This window comes from Bubalus bubalis, chromosome 2, assembly GCF_019923935.1.
Source record: "Bubalus bubalis isolate 160015118507 breed Murrah chromosome 2, NDDB_SH_1, whole genome shotgun sequence".
Lineage (NCBI taxonomy): Eukaryota > Metazoa > Chordata > Mammalia > Artiodactyla > Bovidae > Bubalus > Bubalus bubalis.
In genome coordinates, this window is record NC_059158.1 from 42,319,804 (window position 1) to 42,343,070 (window position 23,267).

The following is a 23,267-nucleotide window of genomic DNA, read 5'->3' on the forward strand; positions in this document are numbered from 1 at the left end:
AAACCGGAGTGGGCAGTCATTCCCCTTTCCAGGGACTCTTCTCGACCCAGGGATTGAACCCCAGTCTCCTAAACTTCTGGCAGATCCTTTACCGTCTGAGCCACCAGGGAAGCCTGGTACATGAATACGTGTACAGACTCAAAATATGCCTTGTTTTACATGCCCATGCAGCTATCTGGAAAGAAAAAGGATTTTTAAGTACAAAAAAAATCCCTGTAAAGTATGGGGCTAAGGGACCTCCCTGGTGATCCAGTGGCTAAGAAGCCACCTACCAATGTAGGAGACAATGGTTCAATCCATGGTTCAGGAAGATTCTACATTGCCGTGGGGCAACTAAGCATACGTGCTGCAGCTGCTGAGCCTGCTAGCCTACAGCCAGTGCTCCACAACAGGAGAAGCCCGCACTCTGCGACTGGAGAGAAGCGCCTGCTCACGGCAACTAGAGAGAGCCTGAGCATGGCAACAAAGACCTTGTGCTGTGCTCAGTCGCTCAGTCGTGTCTGACTCGTTGCGACCCCACGGACTGCAGCCCGCCAGGCTCCTCTGCCCATGGGATTCTCCAGGCAAGGATACCGCAGTGGGTATGCCCTCCTCCAGGGGATCTTCCCAACCCAGGGATCCAACCCAGGCCTCCCACAATGCAGGCCGATTCTTTACCGTCTGAGCCACCAGGGTAGCCCAAGAATACTGTAGTGGGTAGCCAAGACCCAGCATAGTCATAAAGAAATTAAATATATGGGGCTAAGATTTGACATCTCAAAGAAGTGACTCAAAATCCAAAATAAGGAACAGTCATTCACTGCCGTGGGCACCAAAAGGAAATTGACCTCTGAGTATCTACTGACGGAACAAGGAGGGGTGCGGCCATTGCCAGCACTGCTTGTCGCCATATGTCAATACCTCGTTCCAGGCAGAAACCACTGTTGAGAAAATCCAACAAGTCCCCTGGCTTCAGCAGACAATTAACCACCAGAGCTTGCTATTCAGTGTGGACAGGGAAACCGGAAGTTGGTTCTCTAGTTTGTTCTCTTGCATCCTACAGGATATAAAAAACTTTTTGGCAGGAGGTTTTCATTTTCTTATAACCCTTTTCTTTTCAGTCACAGACTTGGTCACAGGTTTACAACAGTACTCCGATGTCTTCCCTAGTGTTGTAAACCTGTGACTAAGACTTATTGGGCCAAGGAGGAGACCTGGAACCAACAGGTCCAGAGCCTCTATTCTAAAAATAGAGAAACATGTTCAACTTTAACCCTGAGAGTAACAAAACATATATACCAGAGCAGAATGGCTTCTTAGCAGGGGTAACAGATCCTCCTCTGTCTGGTCAACAGGTAAGGAAGCCCTCCCAAAGTTAACCTGGCTCCTTCCCTTCTGAGGCCTTTTAAAGGCTACTATTGTTGTTCTCCTTTCTGGTCCTTGTTTGATAAACCTTTTGTTGAAGTTTGGGTCTTTTAGGCTCCAACAGTTGGAAGTAAGGCTCATGATGGCTCAAGGAATTCAACCCACTCCAGGAGAGAGTGGCCCAGGTCCCTACGGGTCCTTGGAACAGTCAGCAAGGGACTTCTACACCTCTTGGGTAGGCTAGAGTCTGCTGCCTCTGTCCAGCAAGAAGCAGTTTCAGAAGATGAGACCTTCAGCCCCTTACTCCTTAAGAATAAGGAAGTCTCTCAGAGGGCATTGAGACAAGCTGGGACCTGGGACCCTTTTGCTGAAATGCTTGCACCTGGACACACCTCTTCTCCAGGAACAAAATACAAAGAAACTGTATGGGACTAAAAATAACTATGGGTATGCAAAGTTGGGGCAAATTCTGGACGAAAGAGATCAAAATACCCAACTGCCACTTCTGAAGAGCCTGGAGCAAAAAAAAGGGTGTTGGGAGCAAAAGCAGGGTACTGCACATGCCCCCTGCACCACCAAAGGGGTGGGCAAATCACCTAAACCACCCCTCCAGCCCAACCCCTGGACACACCCTACCCTCATCCCATATGAAGAACAAGCTTGTCCCTGCCCAAGAAGCAAGCAAGCAAGGGAACCTGTTTGTTCTCACCTGCCCAGCACCCCTGCTTCAGCAGGGGCCCCAGTAAAGCTTTCTCTGAGCTTCTTGTCCAGCCTCTAGTCAAATGCTATTGATTGGGGAAGGCCTAGAACCCTTGTCCATATCCTGAGCCAGCAAGGCTTCAAAAGGCAGGAAAAAGCAAACACTGCCAAGACACTTATACTCAAACAGTTCTGAACAAGCAAAATGAGGAATATTGTTCTCAGAAGGCTTCCTCAGAAAAGGCTCAAAGGTGAAACTCAGCCATGCAAGAGGGAAAGTCAAAACAGAAGACCTGGAGCCACAGGTCTCCTGGGATGACTCCTACCTCTGAGGTCACTGCTCCACGTCACACCCTGGGTGTGCTCAGCCACTCAGTCAAGTCCAGCTCTTTCCCACCCTGTGGACTGTAGCCCATCACACTCCTCTGTCCATGAAATTTTCCAGGCAAGAATACTGGAGTGAGAAGCCATTTCCTTCTCCAACGGATCTTCCCAACCCAGGGATCGAACGCCACGTTTCCTCATTACAGGCAGATTCTTTACCACTGAGCCACCTGGGAAGCCCACATTTCATACCCCAAGTGGATCTTTTTAACACCCTCTTCTCTATACACAAAATTGTTTTTTCAGTAATAATCACTTTTCTTGACTCATTCTTCAGTTTTGGCAGATTCGTTTTGATGTTTGGCAAAACTAATACAGTGTTTCAGGTTTAAAAATAAAATATTAAAAAGAGTAACTTCAAAATTTAAAAATAATCAAGTATTTTACGTATGAAAATTTGCACTGACCAAAGAATACACACACACACACCTTGCAGTTTACACTCAATTTTGCCATTTAAAATTTTAAACACAAAGTAAAAACTTTTAAGTGATCATATAAAGACAGAATTGAAATTATATCAATTCTGTGTGATAATTTTTACAACCACTGTGCCATCAATGTTTATTTCATATTCACTAATTAAATGCAGGAATATGCGGTACAGCTGGAGACACAATACAGCCAAAGTGAGCTTGGAGGATTTCATACCTCGAGGTTCCTACTTTCCTAATGAAAGCTATTGTAGATCAAGTGTGTGTGAGTGCAATGCGTCAGGGAAAGGTTTTCTATTATACAAATTGAGATTTCTCCAAATGAGCTTCCAGGTAGACTAAAAAGGATAAATAATAAAAATATGCTAATTTGAAGCACACAATGAAATTCTGTGCTTTGAAATTCAGTAATAACCAAGGCAACTGGAACCAAAGATTTGGGGAAGGGGGCATTTTACCACTAATACTGTTGAGGATTGCCAGTGCAAGGTTTTACAATAAAAAGCCAGCACGATGCTCAGTTTTATAATTGTTTTCAAAACTCTCCTACATCTGTCTCATCCATTTTACTTTCTGCAGCCTTGCTACAATCTAAGAAGTCACAGATAAAAGAGTAAACGTGGGCAGTCATTAAAGACGGAAAATAGCCCCACTTTATACTGAAGGTGGACCACCTAAAGCAACACAAGGTAACATTTCAGCAGCAAATCTCCACAGACCGCGCGCTCCCTCAGTGCCAGCACCTGCGGCTGCCATGCCTACTGCCCACCCGAGTCCAGCACCGGGCTCTCCCCAGTCCTCCTGCCCCTGTTACCTGCCCCTGGAAACTCACTGCTCCAGATCCCCAGCCAGGAGGGTACTCACGCCTGGAAGTGCTGCCCCCTCCGGTACAGACACACCTGCCGTGGAGGACGTCCCAGTGGCTGCTCCGGAGCTGCATGCAGGGGCAGGCAACAGAGCCCAGAAGACACTAGTGCATGGGGACGTGAGGGTCATGGCCAGCGGAGCAGTGACAAGACGTTGCCGGAGAAGACCGAACAAGACCTGGAAAGGATAATCCAGGAGTCCCACCTGTGAGAAGAGGCGGGCAGTTTAACAGCCCACAAGCTGAAGGACATTAGTGCTTCAGAATTTGGCCAAATTGTCCTGGCCGCCAAGGAGAGGGCAACTGTTTTTGATCTAGAACCTGTGGTTTTCACCGAGCACCTGGAAGCCTATAATTATTATTACACTTTACTGGGAATTGGTGCATTTTCCATTTTCTTGCAGGGAACTTTCTTTTCCATCAAGAGGAGAACATATCAAAGGCTTGGCAGAAATTCTTTTCTTATTAATAAAATAAGCTATTTCAAAACGTAAATTTATGAGAAAAAGAGCAAAGCAGCTATGATCTCTTCTGAAGGGAATAACGTACAAAAAGGAGAACTCACCTGAAGAGGTGCTTAGGCTTTACGATGCACTCTTCTAGAAGGCTTGAGGATCCAGACCAAATTCAAGGGGGAAAATGTTTGGCGTAAGTGGTGGAGGATGGAGGGAAGGAAAGAGAGGTGAGATTGGGGGTGGAGGTGTGGGGATGGGGGCGGTGGAGAAAAAAGACAATGTAAAGGAGATGCGGGAAGCCTGTAACGAGGAATTTGGTGAAACTTTAGGAAGGAAAAGAAAAGCCCGTAAAGAAACAAGACCGATTAGAAAGAAGATGAAGTCTGAATGCCTTCAAATTCTAAAGGAGAAAAAACACAGGATTTCAGAAGAGCTCGGAGCTCTTACTTGCAGGAAGTGTTTGGGATGAGCGAGCATTCCAAGCCTTCCGCCGACTCCCTGCAAGAGCTCCCCCAGCTGGCCACACAGCACAATCACAGGGGGGCTTTAAAGCCTCGGAACCCTGGGCCCCATCTGCTTCCAAAGAGCTTCACTGCATTGGTGTCAGGTGTAGCTTGATTGTTGGGCTTTACAGGCTTCCCGGGTGACTCTAGTGGGCAGCCAGGATTGACAACCAGAAGCTCTGACTTCTGAAAAAGAAAGAAATTGAAGTTTTTGGAACATTGCATTATACCGTTGACAATCGTTCAGTGCAGTCGCTCAGTCCTGTCCGACTCTTTGCAACCCCAGGGACTGCAGCACGCCAGGCTTCCCTGTCAATCACCAACTCCGGAAGCTTGCTCAAACTCATGTCCATCGAGTCGGTGATACCATCCAACCATCTCATCCTCTGTTGTTCCCTTCTCCTCCTACCTTCAGTCTTTCCGTTGACAATGTCAAGATGATAATGCCTTAAAGCTGGAAAAGGCCATGAATAAAATTGTAGTTAAAAAATACTGTGCTTGAGATGGAAAAACTCAAAGGTTCATCATAACCAATCTGTGCTCTATCCATATGCTAGGATACCACTCGGTGATTAAAAAAAAAAAGGAACAATCTTATTTTCAAACAGGCACCAAAGATACATCTCCAAAACATGATGCTATGCTGAGGGGAAAAAAAAATCAGACACAAAAGAGCACTTTCTAATACATGGTTTTGATTATGTGATGTCCAAGAACGGGCAAAATTAGTCTGTGATGAAATCAGAACAAGTGGTTGCCCCTGGGAAGTAGAGGTGGGAATTGACTGGGAAAAGCCACAAGATGGAATGTTCTCTACCTTACTTTGAGTAGTGGCTATACAGGTGCAAATGTTGTCAAAATTCATCAAACTGGACACTTAATATTTTTTTGCATGTAAATTATACTCAATTAAAAAAAATACCCTGCACTTTTGAAAAAGAGACCATTTCTAATCAAATGGGTGATGAGATATAAGCCTGATAATAGCTACATCCTGTCACAGAGATGGTGGGGGAGAAATGCAGAACCTTGAGGCAGAGAGCAAACCTTTAAGTACTGCATCAGCAGAGAAAGGAGCTCAGAGGAGAAGCTGGCTTGAAAAAGGATGAATGGGGGAATTCTCTGGCGGTCCAGTGGTTAGGGGGCTTCCCTGATAGCTCAGTTGGTAGAGAATCCGCCTGCAATTTAGGAAACTCTGGTTCAGTTTCTGGGTCGGGAAGATCCCCTAGAGAAGGGAAAGGCTACCCACTCCGGTATTCTGGCCTGGAGAATTCCATGGACTGAATAGTCCAAGGGGTCACAAAGAGTCGGACACGACAGCGACTTTCACTTCCCAGTGGTTAGGACTTGGTACTTTCCCTGCCCTGAGCCCAGGTTCAATTCCTGGTCACCACTCCCACCCCCACCCCCACCCAAAAAACCCTTACTATTGTCAAAAAGAAAGAGAATAAACGGGAGGAGAGCCGAAGCTCTTAGCTGAAGAGGAAGCAAAAACACTTCTAAGCACAGAATTCAAGAACAGGAAGGCAAATTTTAGGAAGGAGAGGAGGAGGAGAGAGGAGTGATCAGTCTAATAAAACCCAAATTCCTCTTCAGGATCAGAAAAATAATGACAATTCATGAGCTCCTCTTGCTACCAGGAGAGCTCTTGATGGAGAGAAGAACCAAGCTGCCAGCCTGCGACAGAAATTCACAAAAGTAAAATCAAAGACAGGATTCCCTGGTGGCTCAGTGGTCAAGAATCTGCCTGCCAAGCAGAAGATGTGGATTTGATCCCTGGCTTGGAAAGATCCCTTGGAGAAGGAAATGGCAACCCACTCCAGTATTCTTGCCTGGAAAATTCCATGGACAGAGGAGCCTGGCAGGCTACAGTTCACAGGGTCACAATAAAATCAGACACGACTTAATGACTAAACAACAACAAAAATCAAACAGCAATGCTTCAAATACCAGTAACTTCAAGTCCAATTCCAGAAAGATGGGACCATAAAATCCTACCATAGAGAGGTCCTCTAAGCCAAGCATCAGCAAACTCTTCTCAGTAACGGGCCAGACAGTTAGTATTTTAGGCCGTGCAGGCCTTAGGGTCTTTATGCATTAAACACTGCCATTATAGCATGAAAGCAGCCATAGAAAGACACAAGTGAATGGGGGTGCCTATGTTCCATAAAACTATCTACTGGGTTGGCCAAAAAGTTCATTCAGGTTTTTCTGCAAGGTGTTATGAAAAACCCAAATGAACTTTCTGGCCAACCCAATATAAAAACAGCTGTCAGATCATTGAAGACAGGCCATGATGGCTGAGTTCATTCCAGTCAAAAGGGAGTAGGAAAGGAGAAGCGGCCCGCACAACTCGGAGTTGCGCACATCACTTGCATTCACAGTCAGTGGCCAGAACTTAATCCTTGGGTCATACCAAGCTGCAGGGAATGCTGGAAGTGTGGTCTACACCGTGAGCAGCCGTATCTATCAAGAATCAGGCATCTGCCACTCCAAAATCTAGTAGACCTAATAAACAAGTTCAGCAAAGTTGCAGTCAATATGCAAAAATCATCTGTATCTCTATACACTTAACAATCAACAGTCCAAAAATGAAACGGAAATTAAGAAAACAATTCTGTTCACAAAAGCATCAAAAAGGATAAAATACTTAGGAGTAAATTTAACAAAAGAAGTGCAAGACTCATATGCTAAAACCTACAAAACATCACTGAAAAAAAATTAAAGACCTAAATAAATGGAAAGACATCCTGTGTTCAATGGAAGACTTAACTATTGTTAAGATGTCAATACTCCCCAAATTCGTCTATAAAATTCAATGCAATTCCTGTCAAAATTTCAACTGCCTTTTTTATGAAAATGGATAAGCTGATCCTAAAGTTCATAAGGAATTGCAAAGGATTCTGCCTAGCCATAATAATTATGAAAAAGAACAAAGTTGGAGGACATATTTCTGGTTTCAAAACTTACTATTAATCAAAGCAACAGTTAACCAAGACTGTGTGTGTTACTAACATAAAGATAGACATAGAGAGAAAAACAAAACTGAAAACCCAGAAACAAACCCATACATCTATGGTCAGTTGATTTTTGACAAGGGTGCCAAGACCACTCACTGAGGAAAAAGTAGTCTTTTTACCAGTGGTCCAACTGGATATTCACATGCAAAAGAATGAAGCTGGACCCTTACCTCACACCATATATAAAAAGCAACTCAAAGTGGATCAAAGATCTAAACATAAGAGCTTAAACTGTAAAACTATTAGAAGAAAACACAGGGATAAATCTTGGATTTAGCAATACACACACTTATAGTCACAGAATCTTAACACTTCTGGAAGATAATAAGAATCCACTGGTAATACTGACTACATCTAAGGAGGGAAACTGGATAACTGAGGGGTCGAAAGAAGGGGAATTACTTTCAAAGGTATATTCATTTTTACCTTTTGAATGGTCTAGGATATGTTTATAATATCTATTAAAACAATAGAATTTAATTTAAAATAAGCCAAAAACAAATGGCAGGCTGGATTTGGCCAAAGAGGTTGCCTAGAAGGCGATGGCACCCCACTCCAGTACTCTTGCCTGGAAAATCCCATGGAGGAGGAGCCTGGTGAGCTGCAGTCCATGGGGTCGCTAAGAGTCGGCACGACTGAGCGACTTCACTTTCACTTTTCATTCACTGGAGAAGGAAATGGCAACCCATTCCAGTGTTCTTGCCTGGAGAATCCCAGGGACCAGGGAGCCTGGTGGGCTGCCATCTGTGGGGTTGCACAGAGTCGGACACGACTGAAGCAACTTAGCAGACATGCTCTAAGTCAAAATGGCTCAATGTAAAGGAAAAAACTCACTTCCTCCTGTGTCTCCGTTCAGTTCAGTTCAGTCACTCAGTTGTGTCCGACTCTTTGTCACCCCATGGACTGCAGCACGCCAGGCTTCCCTGTCCATCACCAACTCCCGGAGCTTACTCAAACATCGCATCGGTGATGCCATCCAACTATCTCATCCTCTGTCATACCCTTCTCCTTCTGCCTTCAATCTTCCCCAGCATAAGGGTCTTTTCCAATGAGTCAACTCTTCACATCAGGTGGCCAAAGTATTAGAGTTTCAATTTCAGCAGAAGACCTTCCAATGATATGCAGGACTGATTTCCTTTAGGATTGACTGATTGGATCTCTTTGCAGTCCAAGGGACTCTTAAGAGTCTTCTCCAACACCACAGTTCAAAAGCATCAATTCTTCAGTGTTCAGCCTTTTCATGATCCAGCTGTCACATCATACATAACTACTAGAAAAAGCCATAGCTTTGACTAGACAGACCTTTGTTGGCAAAGTAATGTCTCTGCTTTTTAATATGTTGTCTAGGTTAGTCATAGCTTTTCTTCCAAGGAGCAAGTGTCTTTTAATTTCATGGCTGCAGTCACTATCTGCAGTGATTTTGGAGCCCTCAAAAATAAAGTCTCTCACTCTTTCCATTGTTTCCCTATCTATTTGTCATGAAGTGATGGGACCGGATGCAATGATCTTAGTTTTCTGAATGTTAAATTTTAAGCCAGGTTTTTCACTCTCCTCTTTCACCTTCATCAAGAGGCTCTTTAGTTCTTCTTCACTTTCTGCCATAAGGGTGGTGTCATCTGCATATCTGAAGTTATTGATATTTCTCCCGGCAATCTTGATTCCAGCTTGTGCTTCATCCAGCCTGGCATTTTGCATGATGTACTCTGCATATAAGTTAAATAAGCAGGGTGACAATATACAGCATTGACATACTCCTTTCCCAATTTGGAACCAGTCCATTGTTCCATGGCCAGTTCTAACTGTTGCTTCTTGACCTACATACAGATTTCTCAGGAGGCAGGTCAGGTGGTCTGGTATTCCCATCTCTTTCAGAATTTTCCACAGTTTGTTGTGATCCACACAGTTAAAGGCTTTGACATAGTCAATAAAGCAAAAGTAGATGTTTTTCTGGAACTCTCTTGCTTTCTCAAAGATCCAGCGGATGTTGGCAATTTGATCTCTGGTTCCTCTGCCTTTTCTAAATCCAGGTTGAACATCTGGAAGTTCACAGTTCACGTACTGTTGAAGCCTGGCTTGGAGCATTTTGAGCATTACTTTGCTAGTGTGTGAGATGAGTGCAATTGTACGGTAGTTTGAGCATTCTTTGGCATTGCCTTTCTTTGGGATTGGAATGAAAACTGACCTTTTCCAGTCCTGTGGCCACTGCTGAGTTTTCCAGATTTGCTGGCATATTGAGTACATCACTTTCACAGCATCATCTTTTAGGATTTGAAATAGCCCAGCTAGAATTCTATCACCTCCACTAGCTTTGTTTGTAGTGATGCTTCCTAAGGCCCACTTGACTTCTCATTCCAGCATATCTGGCTCTAGGTGAGTGATCACACCATCGTGGTCATCTGGGTCATAAAGATCTTTTCTGTACAGTTCTTCTGTGTATTGTTGCCATCTCTTCTTACTATCTTCTGCTTCTGTTAGGTCCCGACCATTTCTGTCCTTTATTGTGCTCATCTTTGCATGGAATGTTTCCTTGGTATCTCTAATTTTCTTGAAGAGATCTCTAGTCTTTCCCATTCTATTGTTTTCCTCTATTTCTTTGCATTAATCACTGAGGCAGGCTTTCTTATCTCTCCTTGCTATTCTTTGGAACTCTGCATTCAAATGGGTATATCTTTCCTTTTTGCCTTTGTGTTTAGCTTCTCTTCTTTTCTCAGCTATTTGTAAGTCCTCCCAAACAACCATTTTGCCTTTTTGCATTTCTTTTTCTTGGGAATGGTCTTGATCACTGCCTCCTGTACAATGTCATGAACCTCCATCCATAGTTCTTTAGGCACTCTGCCTATCAGATCTAATCCCCTGAATCTATTTGTCACTTCCACTGTAAGGGATTTGTTTAGGTCATACCTGAATGGTCTGGTGGTTTTCCCTACTTTCTTCAATTTAAGTCTGAATTTGGCCTGGTGGCTCAGAGGTTAAAAGCGTCTGCCTACAATGTGGGAGACCTGGGTTCGATCCCTGGGTTGGGAAGATCCCCTGGAAAAGGAAATGGCAACCCACTCCAGTACTCTTGCCTGGAGAATCCCATGGATGGAGGAGCCTGGTGGTCCACGGGGTTGCAAAGAGTCGGACACGACTGAGCAACTTCACTCTGGCAATAAGGAGTTCATGATCTGAGCCACAGTCAGCTCCCAGTCTTGTTTTTGATGACTATATAGAGCTTCTCCATCTTTGGCTGCAAAGAATATAATCAATCTGATTTCGGTGTTGACTATCTACTCCATGTGTAGTCTTCTCTTGTGTTGTTGGAAAAGGGTGTTTGCTATGACCAGCGCGTTCTCTTGGCAAAACTGTTAGCCTTTGACCCGCTTCGTTTTGTACTCCAAGGCCAAATTTGCCTGTTACTCCAGGTAGCTCTTGACTTCCTACTTTTGCATTCCAGTCCCCTATAATGAAGAGGACATCTTTTTTGGGTGTTAGTTCTAGAAGGTCTTGTAGGTCTTCATAGAACCGTTCAACTTCAGCTTCTTCAGCATTACTGGACGGGGCATAGGCTTGGATCACCATGATATTGAATGGTTTGCTTTGGAAATGAACAGAGATAATTCTGTCCTTTTTGAAATTGCATCCAAGTACTGCATTTTGGAGTCTTTTGTTGACTATGATGGCTACTCCATTTCTTTAAAAGAACACAAGGACCTAAAAAATAGTACAAGGGATTCTTGTCCTCACACTACTACAAAATCGCTTCTGACACCAGGTCTGTGTGTGCTTGGTTGTTTTTCACACGTTCAAGCAGCTCTGTGCTATCAGCTAGGTGTCCCACAGTTTAACTCAGTCTTGACACTACCTGGAGATCACGTCTGATCCCACAGGTTAAGGACTCAGTCCACAAGACACCCCTACTCCCAGTTCAGATGCCAATCAAAAGTCCAGACTGGGGACTTTCCTGGTGGTCCAGTGGTTAAGACTCCGCCTTTCAATGTGGGGGAGCACGTCTGATTCCTGGTTGGGGAACATGTCACAGGGTGTGGCCAAAAATTAAAAAAAAAAAAAAGTCCAGGTTGTTACTTGCATTTCTTTTTTAAAAAAATATTTATTTACCTCCTTATTTGGCTGCATCGAGTCTTAGTTGTGGCATGAGAGGTTGTCGTTGTAGCATGAGACCTTTGTTGCATCATGCAGGATCTTTCGTTGTGGTGCACAGAGTCTCTAGTTGTAGCACACGGATTCCCTGGTTGCAGTGCACAGGCATAGCTGCTCCAGAGCATGTGGGAGCTTAATTCCCCCACCAGGGATCAAGCCTGAGTCCCCTGCATTGAAAGGTGGATTCTTAAACCACTGGATCATCAGGGAAGTCCCTGGTACTTGCATTTCTGACCAATGAACTACAAATTTCCCTCCTCAGTTTCAATTAATTTCCTAGAGTGGCTCACAGAACTTGGGAAAACGTTTACTTACTAGATTATCAGTGTGTTATAAAAAAGATATAAGTCAGGAACAGCCAGATGGGAGAGATGCAGAGGGTAAGGAATGTGGGAAGGAGGGTGGAGTTTCCATGCCCACTCAAAGCAGGCCACTCTTCCAGCAGCAGCTCAGAAAGTCTCTGAACCCTGTCCTTCTGGGGGTTTTAAGGAAGCTATATTATGTAGGCATGACTGATTGGGTCATTGGCCGTTGATGACTGAACTCAATCTCCTCTCCCCTCCCCAGAAGTCAAGGAGGTAGGGCTGAAATTTCCAGCCCTCTAATCAGTGGTTGGTTCCCCTGGCAACCAGCCCCCATCCTTTGGGGCTTTCCAAAAGCCACCTCATTAACACAAAGCAGCTGTGATTGAAAGAAGTTTTTCGTGACTAAATACAAAAACACTCTTTTTGCCTTTATGGCTCTGAAGCTGTTTCATGAACCAAAGACAAAAGACCAAATGTTATGACCAAAAAAAAAAAAAGCTCCCATTGCTCTTATCGTTTAGGAAATTCCAAGGATTTTAGGGGCTCTGTGCCAGAAGCAGGAAGAAGACCAAATACGTATTCTTATAAGTCAAACTTCTTTCGCCCTCCACTGAAATCGGCAGGGCACTCTATCCCCAGTAAATGAGGAGTATCAGTTCAGTTCAGTTCAGTCACTCAGTCGTGTCCGACTCTCTGCGACCCCATGAATCGCAGCACACCAGGCCTCCCTGTCCATCACCAACTCCCAGAGTTCACTCAGACTCACGTCCATCGAGTCAGTGATGCCATCCAGCCATCTCATCCTCTGTCGTCCCCTTCTCCTCCTGCCCCCAATCCCTCCCAGCATCAGAGTCTTTTCCAGTGAGTCAACTCTTCACATGAGGTGGCCAAAGTACTGGACTTTCAGCTTTAGCATCATTCCTTCCAAAGAAATCCCAGGGCTGATCTCTTTCAGAATGGACTGGTTGGATCTCCTGGTAGTGGGTAGGTGAAATAAATCAGAGAGTTGAAAATAAGGGACCCCCCGCCACAACGGTGGACCCAAGCAGACAATACACTGACCCGGCTGATTAAGCCATGTGGATGTGACACCAGAAGAACTAATTTCCTTAGGAAAGCCATCTCCCAAGTCAATTTTTTAATACTTATTTTTTTATCTGGCTGCACCAGGTCTTAGTTGCAGCACATGAAATCTTTCATCTCTGTTGCAGCATGCAGGATCTTTCTGTTGCAGCATGCAGGATCTTTCTGTTGCAGCATGCAGGATCTTTCCGTTGCAGCATGTAGGATCTAGTTCCCTGACCAGGGATTGAACCTGGGCCCCTGGTATTGGGAGCTCATAGTCTTAGTCTCTGGACCACCACGGAAGTCCCTCCCATGTCAAGTTAATCCAATCCAGTATTCATGTATTACTTTCCTGTGGCTGCTGTAACAAATTATACAAACTTGATGGCTTAAAATGACAGAAATTTACTCCCTCACACTTCTAGAGGCCCTAGAGGAGATCTGCTCCATGCTGCGTCCAGTGGCTGGTTGCCAGCAGCCCTTGGGCTTATAGCCACATCACCCTCATCTTTCAGGCCAGCATCTTAAAATCTCCCTTTGCTCCATCTTCACATAACCGTTTTCTCTATCAAACTTCCTCTGCATCCCTCTTGTAAGAATATTACATGTGTGTGCTTTCAGGGACCACTTGGATAATGTAGGATAGTTACCTCATCTCAACACTCTTAATCACATCTGCAAAGATCCTCCCACCCTCACCCCCACCTCCACCCCCAGGATTAGGATGTGGATATCTTTCATGGGCACACTGATTCATTCAATACACATGACTCAACCCTTTACTGAATATTTATATAAGTCAGCATTCAGTCTTTAGTTCAGTTCAGTCGCTCAGTTGTGTCTGACTCTTTGCGACCCCATGAACCGCAGCATGCCAGGCCTCCCTGTCCATCACCAGCTCCTGGAGTCCACTCAAACCCATGTCCATTGAGTTGATGATTCTATCCAACCAGCATTCAGTCTTACGGGTATGCAAAAATTTATAAAACAGGGTCTTTGACTTCTGATTTTAATCAAGTTGATGTGTTCCCCCTTATCTGGAAATCATCTGTATCAGTCAGGGTCCAGTCAAGAAAAGAGGTTCCAGAGATCTCCCTGGTGATCCAATGGCTAAGACTCCATGCTCCCAATGTAGAGGCCCTGGGTTCAATCCCTGGTCAGGGAATTAAATCCTGCATGCTGCAACAAAGGACTAAAACTGCCAAATAAATAAATAAAAGAAAACAGGTTTCATACTAGTTATTTTAACAGAATGTGAGATAGGACACTGATTAAACAGGGGCTGGAGGACTCAAAAAACAAAAGTAGGACACTGAGGTCGGACCAAGATATATGCTACTCCAAGAAGCAACTCTCACCTGAAGCGCTGGGGGAATGATGAAAAGACGCTAAAAGGGAGGCCTCCAGGGACGGCGGAGCCTGGTGGGCTGCCGTCTATGGGGTCGCACAGAGTCCACAGACACGACTGAAGTGACTTAGCAGCAGCAGCAGCTTGGAGGTGAGTTCTGGACCTCTGAAAAGAGGTGGGATCCGGTGGCTGCTACCATCCCAACTGCTCCGAGGAAGGGATGGTACTGGGCTCCACCCCCAAGGAGAGATGCTATGTCATCATGTGAGTGTATCAAGAGACTGCGGGGAGGCTGAAGCCTGGACCCCCAAATCAAGCTGGAGGCGGAAGCCAACGCTGCCCCGGGGTGATTTGCGCCCACTGCTGGTGAAATGGAGAAGGCAATGGCACCCCACTCCAGTACTCTTGCCTGGAAAATCCCATAGACGGAGGAGCCTGGTGGGCTGCAGTCCATGGGGTCTCTAAGAGTCGGACACGACTGAACGACTTCACTTTCACTTTTCACTTTCATGCATTGGAGAAGGAAATGGCAACCCACTCCAGTGTTCTTGCCTGGAGAACCCCAGGGACGGGGGAGCCTGGTGGGCTGTCATCTCTGGGGTCGCACAGAGTCGGACACGACTGAAGCGACTTAGGAGCAGCAGCAGCTGGTGAAATACTGCGCAAGCCCAGCAAGCACCTGGCACGTCTCAGCTCCGGCCGCCTGGTCTTCCCTCTAGCTCCCTCTGCTGGCAGAAGCCCGCAGGACGCTATCTAGCAGGAGAAAGGCCGCCGAGTTCCAGCTCCAGCACATCAGAGCAGAACACAGAACGGTCGATTAGGAGCAGAAAGACAGTAACAATCCACCCAAGCCACCCCCTGGCTCCTCAGCATCCAGTTCCACCCTGCCACCTATATTTGAACTTCCATATTCCAAAAAAACAAATTGACGCTTCTGCCTAACAAGCTAGATCCAACTATCCTTCAAATAAATGAAGATATTCTCAGCCTTTCCCCAAATGGGGACACACTAAGTCTGTACAGCCATCGCTAAGTGATGTTAATGACTGCACTGATGCTGATAATATAAAGCTATATATATATATTTCTTTATATGTATATGTGTTTGTGGGGTGGGGGGCAGGAGCTTCCCAGATGGCGCTAGTGATGAAGAACCCGCCTCCAACGCAGGAGATGAAAGAGAAGTGGGTTCCATCCCTGGATCGGGAAGATCCCCTGGAGGAGGGCACGGCAATCCTCTCCAGTATTCTTGCCTAGAGAATCCCATGGACAGAGGAGCCTGGCGGGCTGTGGTCCATAGGGTCGCAAAGAGTCAGACACGACTGAAGCAACTTCACACACATGCATGTGTGTATGTGTCTTATGGGTAGAGTTGGGTCTCCCAAAAGGATGGGTTAATGTCCTAACAGTACCTCAGAATGTGACCTCATTTAGAGATAGAGTCTTTGCAGATGTAATAAAGTCTAGATGAGGTCATTAGGGTGGACCCTAATCTAATCTGACTGGTGTTCCTACAGGAAGTGGCAAAGGATATGTGAAGATATGGACCCAGAAAGAACAGCATGTTCTCAGAGGCAGAGGTTAGGGTGATGTGTCTACAAGCCAAGAAACCACCAGAAACTGAAAAAGAGGCAACAAAAAAGTATTCCCTTGAGCCATTGAAGAGAGCATGATCCTGACCACACCTTGATGTCAGACTCCACCTCCTGAACTGTCAGAGAATAAATTTCTGTTGTTTTTAAGACATTCACCCTGTGCCTTTGTTACGGCAGCACTAGGAAACTAGCTGTGTGTGTGTGTGTATGTGAGTGTGTGTGTGTGTGTGTGTGTGTGTGAGTGTGTGTGTGTGTGTGTGTGAGTGTGTGTGTGTATAGAATAAATAAAGTGTACCTAGATAGCCTATTCTCATTTCGGTAATTCACTACAAGACTGTACTTGATGTCAATAACTTCTTTCTTCCATTCCCCGTTCTGTGTTCCTTCTCCCTTCAGCTAGCACCGTAGCTGGTTGAATTACTTATGTGGTGGGGTAGCCCTTTATTTAATATGAAGGATATGAGTTCTCAGTGGTCCTGCCTTTTGTTGGTTGCTATTGTTTTCCATTCACTTTTACTTGGGAATGTGAAGCACTAAGAGGCACTCCGGAACACATCCCTGATTCTAGATGTCTGACCTCACTGTGTGAGGTCCCCTTTTCCCTTAGTTACCAGGTTCAGTCATTCCAGCAGGTAGAGTAACCCCTTCCTTTACCTGTGGGCTCAGTGACATGAGGAGCCCCAACTGACCAGGAAGCAGTCTCAGCTTCCAGGTCAATGATATCAATGTCATATCCCATGGCAGAAGAAATTTCTCTACTGGGAATCATGATCTTTAAACCAGCAGAGCTCAGAACTGCAGGAACAGGAGCCATCCATAGACAGATGTACTTATGAAAGGAACCATGTATATTTTCACTGTTTGATTTCCAGGTCTGTATATTCTGGGTGCTTCTTCAAAAGTTCATCCTATAAGACGAACCCCATATTTCAAGATGTTGTCTCTCTTGTGACTTGATGGGTCAGATGACTCCCAGTACCTAACAGGCACCTCAGAACAAACAGCCACTTGATGTCCCATCCCCAGACATTCGGTCTCCACCAGGTCCCAGCAAGTGTGCAGCTAAACCAAAAGGAAAGTAGTTCTCTGCACACCACAGCATGGAATTGCTCAGCAAACTTACATGTGTGTGCTGTGATTCCCCATCAGGGCTTCCTCGGTTGGATCGTAAAAGGCCCAAGTGATGGAGCCATTTGCACTTCAGCCTGAGCCCGCTACACAGCCTGCCTCTCCCTGGACCCCGCTCGAAACTCAGTAAATGGATCTGAGTTGTACACTCCCCGTGATGTGCATCGCCCCCTGTATTCATTTCCCAGGACTGCTGTAACAGGTTCCCACAAACACAGATGGCTTAACACTGCAGAAAGGGGACTTCCCTGGTGGTCCAGTGGGCTATGACTCTGCGGTCCCAATGCAAGGGACCTAGGTTCACTCCCTGGTCAGCAAACTTGATCCCACATGCCGCAACAAAGGTTGAAGACCTCGTGTGCTACAACTGAGACCTGGAGCAGCCAAATAAATAAACAAATAAATTTTAAAAAGACAGAAGTTAATTTTCCCATAGTTCTAGAGGCTGGAAGTCTGGTATCAAGGTGTCACGGGGCCACACTCTCTCAAAGGGTCTAGGTGAGAACTTATCACATGACATTCCACCTCTCAGCTTCCGGTTTGTTCCAAGCAGTTCTCAGTGTTCCTTGGGTTGTAGACACATCACTATAATCTCTGCCTCCACCCAAACCTGGCCTTCTCCCTGTGTGTCCGTGTCTTCATGTGACCTTGGCGTCTTCTTACAAGAACACCAGTCATGTTAGATTAGGGTCCACCCTAATGACCTCATCCTAACTTGATTACATCTACCAAAACTCTATTTCTAAATGAGGTCACCTTCTGAGACATAGGGGGTTAGAATGTCAACATATCTTCTTGGGAAATGCAATTCAAACCACAACACCTTCGAAATCCAAAGGGACCCATGAAGCATTGGGCCTCATCTTAGGTCAGAGGCAGTAGAAAGTACCACGCTCACCTTTAAGGAAATAACCCAACCTGCACCAAACCCCTGTGTATCCCCAGGAAGGTTGTTGAGATGGCAAGTCCCTGCATTTTCACGGGCTTTGTCTCCCACCCTCTGGCTTGGTTGGGCCTTACTAAGGTGTCTAAAGTCCTTGCTCCTCAGGTCCTATCAAATGAGCATCGTCAAGGCCATGATGATCTGTCAGATACTGGGATGATGAAAACCTCTGCACACTAGGTTATGAGAGAACTAGAGGGTTGACTTAGCCCTGAAGAAGACTGTAAACATATACTGTTGGGCCTGGTAAGTGATTTAAACCGCCTTTGGTACCACTTGCAAGCTGTTACAGAGAAAATATCATTTGCCAGGTCAGTAGTGCTAACCAGGGGGACATGCAGCCGTAATAATTTGTTCCAATAAAGATGATGCATCTAGAACAGCAGGTGCAGTTGGAATCACCATCTGATTATGTTTACAATGAATTACAGAAATGCTCTCTTAAAGCCATCTTTTTTTGTACAAGCCAAACAGGTAAGATAATAAATGGGGGTGTGCCAGGTAGCATCATCCATGTTGCTTCCCCATGTTGCAAAATTGCTTTTACTTTACTACCTGGTTGCTGCTGCTAAGTTGCTTCAGTCGTGTCCGACTCTGTGCGACCCTATAGACGGCAGCCCACCAGGCTCCCCCATCCCTGAGATCCTCCAGGCAAGAATACTGGAGTGAGTTGCCATTTCCTTCTCCAATGCATGAAAGTGAAAAGTGAGGTGAAGTCGCTCAGTCGTGTCCGACTCCTAGCGACCCCATGGACTGCAGCCTACCAGGCTCCTCCGTCCATGGGATTTTCCAGGCAAGAGTACTGGAGTGGGGTGCCATTGCCTTCTCCTACTACCTAGTTAGGGAAGGTTAATTCTGAGATTCTTCTTTGTGGTACTTCCTGCCAAAATAGCCTTTTTACCATGGTTCCGAGAGCTAATATGAGGATTCTACTACTGGCCAAGTATTCATTCAAGAACTAGGAAAACAGTCACAGGATGGGTCTGTGATTCTGCTTGGCTCCTTGTGATTTAGACTTTAGCCAAAATTCCATTTATCATCTGACCACCATAAGGCCCTACTGGCCTTTTTGGTTGCCAGGAATTAATGACAATTCAAAACCAGTATCTAGTGATCTCCAAAGAGGCTGAGAATGTCCCTTTACCCAAGACACAGCTACCCTAGTAAATGGCGGCAGGGTCTTTGGAGGAAAGCTTGGAAGATATATATTGCATGCTTACAGGAGCTTGCAAGATCCCATCTCAGAGGGACCCCAGCCTCAAGTCAGTCAAAGGGCTCTGAGGCTATGAACTGCTTTAGGTCCATAGACTGGGTGGGGACTGTGACCATTACTGTGGGAACTAAGGGTTCTGGCTTTGTAGATTAAGAAATATTTTATAGGTTGTTCATCTATTTTATTCCTAGGGATACCGTGGCCAATTGGGAACCCTCAAAATCCATACAGATCAAAACATTCTGACTGCCATTCTCCAATGTCCATGATGTTTCTGGTGACTAAACGCTGCCCTGTAGCCCCTCCTGCTCCAGGACTCCGGCTTTCCCATTGAAATATGGGAGCCCGTCTCAGGGGTGGGCCCCCTGGTATTCCTGGCCTATGGGAAGCAGCCAGCACAGAGCTGGCCGAGGACACTGGTACAGAATCCCTAGTGCCCTCGGAGGGATTTGTCCTCTGGGACTTCACAGGGGATGCAGTGAGGCGGAGATGTGCCCATCACACATGACAAACCCACTTCACATTTCTTCCCTCCTGCACGTTGGGACTCTTTCTACATAATTTCAGGGACGTGCTAGCACCTCAACTTCACTGAACGGAGTCAATCACTGAGTCCAGGTTTTAGTTAATCAACCAAGCAGAGACTTTTCTGGTGGTCCAGTGGTTTAGACTTCATCTTCCAAATTAGGGGGTGCGGGTTCAATCCCTGGTCAGGGAGCTAAGATCTCATATGCCTTGTAGCTAAAAATGGAAGCAATATTACAACAACTTCAATAAAGACTTTTAAAAAATGGTCCACATTTAAAAAAAAAAAAATCAACCAAGAAAACTGCTCAGTAACTCTCCCAGCTGTACCAGCTGACACACCGGGAGAGATGGCAAAATAAAATAGTGACAGTCCCTCCCCTCTCTGTGTGTAAATCCCTTCAAAGTGTGACTTGACTGCAACTCCTGTCAAGGGGACACCTACGTCTCCACCCCCTTAAATGCCACCTGGGCTTGTAATGTGCTGTGACCAACAGAATATGGCAAAGGTGATTTTTTGGGAGTTCTGAGACCAGGTCCCCAGAAGTTTTGTAGCTTGAACTAGCCCTGACTATCCACTCTCTCACTGCCCTGAGACTTCCAGGGAAAGGAGCCAGGATGGTCCTCCTGGAGAATGAGAGACCACACGGCCCCACAGACAGCCAGCACCTACAGGCTGACTGTCTTGGGGTGTTCCCCCAGCCCCAGCAGAGCCACCAGATGACTGCCGCCAGGAGAGACCAGCAGAAGAATCACCCAGCTGAGCTCAACTAAACTGCCAACCCACAAAATCACGACCAAATAAACCAGCTATTGTTTTACACCACTAAGTTATACAGCAACGGATAACCAGGGCACACAAACCCAGTGTGATCTCATATTGATGAACCGAGAAACAGAAAGACCATCTCTGAGGAAACCAGAAAATAATGAAAACTGCAAACTACAAAGCGGGCAAAGGCGGTGCCCAAAGCAACTGAGATGAAGAATCAGGGAGGGTGGGGAGTTAAATGGAGAGAGGATGCCTACAACTTGGATCTCAGGCAGGGCCAGCAAAGAGCAAGCCCAAATGAGGGGCCTGTCCTTGGTAATAGTAGAGCCTCAGGTGTGACCATACGACAGAGAGCTGAGGCCAGGTGAAGGCAAGGTCACAGGTAGAGAGGAGTCAGGGGACTGAGGGGTCAGGGGAGGAGAAGGACCATCTATGTGAACACTGAACATGTAAAGAATTATGGCTGGAACAAACAGTCCATTGAAAAATGGCCAGGGCTGGGACTTTCCTGGTAGTCCAGTGGCTAAGACAAGTGCACTTCCAAAGCAGGAGGCCCAGATTCTATCTCTGGTCAGGAAATAGATCCCAGATGCTGCAACTAAGAGTTCCCATGCCGTAACTCAAGACCCCATATGCTGCAAGAAGATCGAAAACCTGGTGCAGCCAAATAAATAAATGGGCAGGGGCTGAATAGACATTTTTCCCAAGGAAGATGTACAGATGGCCAACAGGTATATGAAAAGACATTGAACTTCACTAATTGTTGGGGAAATACAAATCAAAACCACAATGAGACATCACCTGTTGGAACAGATATCATCAAAAAGACAAAACATAACAAGTGTTAGTGGGGATGTGGAGAAAAGGGAACCCTCCTGTACTGTTGGTGAGAATGTAAACTGGTGCAACCACTATGGAATACGGTGTGAAGGGTCCTCAAAAAAGTTAACAAAAGAACTATCATACAATCCAGCAATTCCACTTCTAGGTGTTGTCTCTAGGAAAACAGAACCACCTATTGGATAAGATACATGCACCCCATGTTTGTTACAGCATTATTTACAAAAGCCAAGATATGAAAGAAACCTAAGTGCCCATCATGGACCATCACCTGCCAGACTCCTCTGTCCATGGCCTTATCCAGGCAAGAATGCCGGAGTGAGTTGCCATTCCCTTCTCCAGGAGATCTTCAAGACCCAGGGATCAAACCCGCACCTCTTGTGTCTCCTGCATTATAGGTGGATTCTTTAGCAACTGTGCCACCTGGGAAGCCCATCGATAGATGAGTGGATAAACAAGATGCAGTATATACATATGTGTGTATATGGGCTTCCCTGGTGGCTCAGAAGGTAAAGAATCTGTCTGTAATGCAGGAGACCCAGGTCTATCCTTGGGTGGGGAGGATCTCCTGGAGAAGGGAATGGCCACCAACTCCAGTATTCTTGCCTAGAGAATTCCATGGACAGAGGAGCCTGGTGAGTTACAGTCCATGGGATCACACAGAGTCAGACACTACTGAGTGACTAACTCTACTACTACTATACAACAGAATATTACTTCAGTTCAGTTCAGTTGCTCAGTCGTGTCTGACTCTTTGCGACCCCATGAATCACAGCACACCAGGGCTCCCTGTCCATCACCAACTCCCAGAGTTCACTCAGACTCATGTCCATCGAGTCGGTGATGCCATCCAGCCATCTCATCCTCTGTCATCCCCTTTTTCTCCTGCCCCAATCCCTCTCAGCATCAGAGTCTTTTCCAATGAGTCAACTCTTCGCATGAGGTGGCCAAAGTACTGGAGTTTCAGCTTTAGCATCATTCCTTCCAAAGAAATCCCAGGGCTGATCTCCTTCAGAATGGACTGGTTGGATCTCCTTGCAGTCCAAGGGACTCTCAAGAGTCTTCTCCAACACCACAGTTCAAAAGCATCAATTCTTCGGCGCTCAGCTTTCTTCACAGTCCAACTCTCACATCCATACATGACCACTGGAAAAACCATAGCCTTGACTAGAATATTACTCAACCATAAAAAAAATCATGAAATCTTGCCTTTTGAAACAACATGGATAGATCTACAGGGTATCATCACATCAGATCAGATCAGATCAGTCGCTCAGTCGTGTCTGACTCTTTGCGACCCCATCAATCACAGCACGCCAGGCCTCCCTGTCCATCACCAACTCCCGGAGTTCACTCAGACTCACAGCCATCGAGTCACTGATGCCATCCAGCCATCTCATCCTCTGTCGTCCCCTTCTCCTCCTGCCCCCAATCCCTCCCAGCATCAGAGTCTTTTCCAATGAGTCAACTCTTCGCATGAGGTGGCCAAAGTACTGGAGTTTCAGCTTTACCATCATTCCTTCCAAAGAAATCCCAGGGCTGATCTCCTTCAGAATGGACTGGTTGGATCTCCTTGTAGTCCAAGGGACTCTCAAGAGTCTTCTCCAACACCACAGTTCAAAAGCATCAATTCTTCGGCGCTCAGCTTTCTTCACAGTCCAACTCTCACATCCATACATGACCACTGGA

The 23,267-nt window shown here is 45.8% G+C and overlaps 1 long non-coding RNA gene across 12 annotated transcripts in view; it reads right to left on the reverse strand.

Moving 5' to 3' along the window:
* LOC123330160 overlaps positions 1 to 23,267 on the reverse strand; it is a 104,710-nt gene that overhangs the window by 72,033 nt on the left and 9,410 nt on the right. For 8 of the 12 annotated variants that reach the window (XR_006545870.2, XR_006545869.2, XR_006545875.2 and 5 more), the window contains exons 4-5: positions 4,292 to 4,870; positions 3,726 to 3,905 (exon numbers count right to left, since the gene is read on the reverse strand). This is a non-coding gene — a long non-coding RNA (uncharacterized LOC123330160). The remainder of the gene's footprint in view (positions 1 to 3,725; positions 3,906 to 4,291; positions 4,871 to 23,267) is intronic. The other 4 variants (XR_006545876.2, XR_006545878.2, XR_006545868.2 and 1 more) reach the window with 1 other exon arrangement.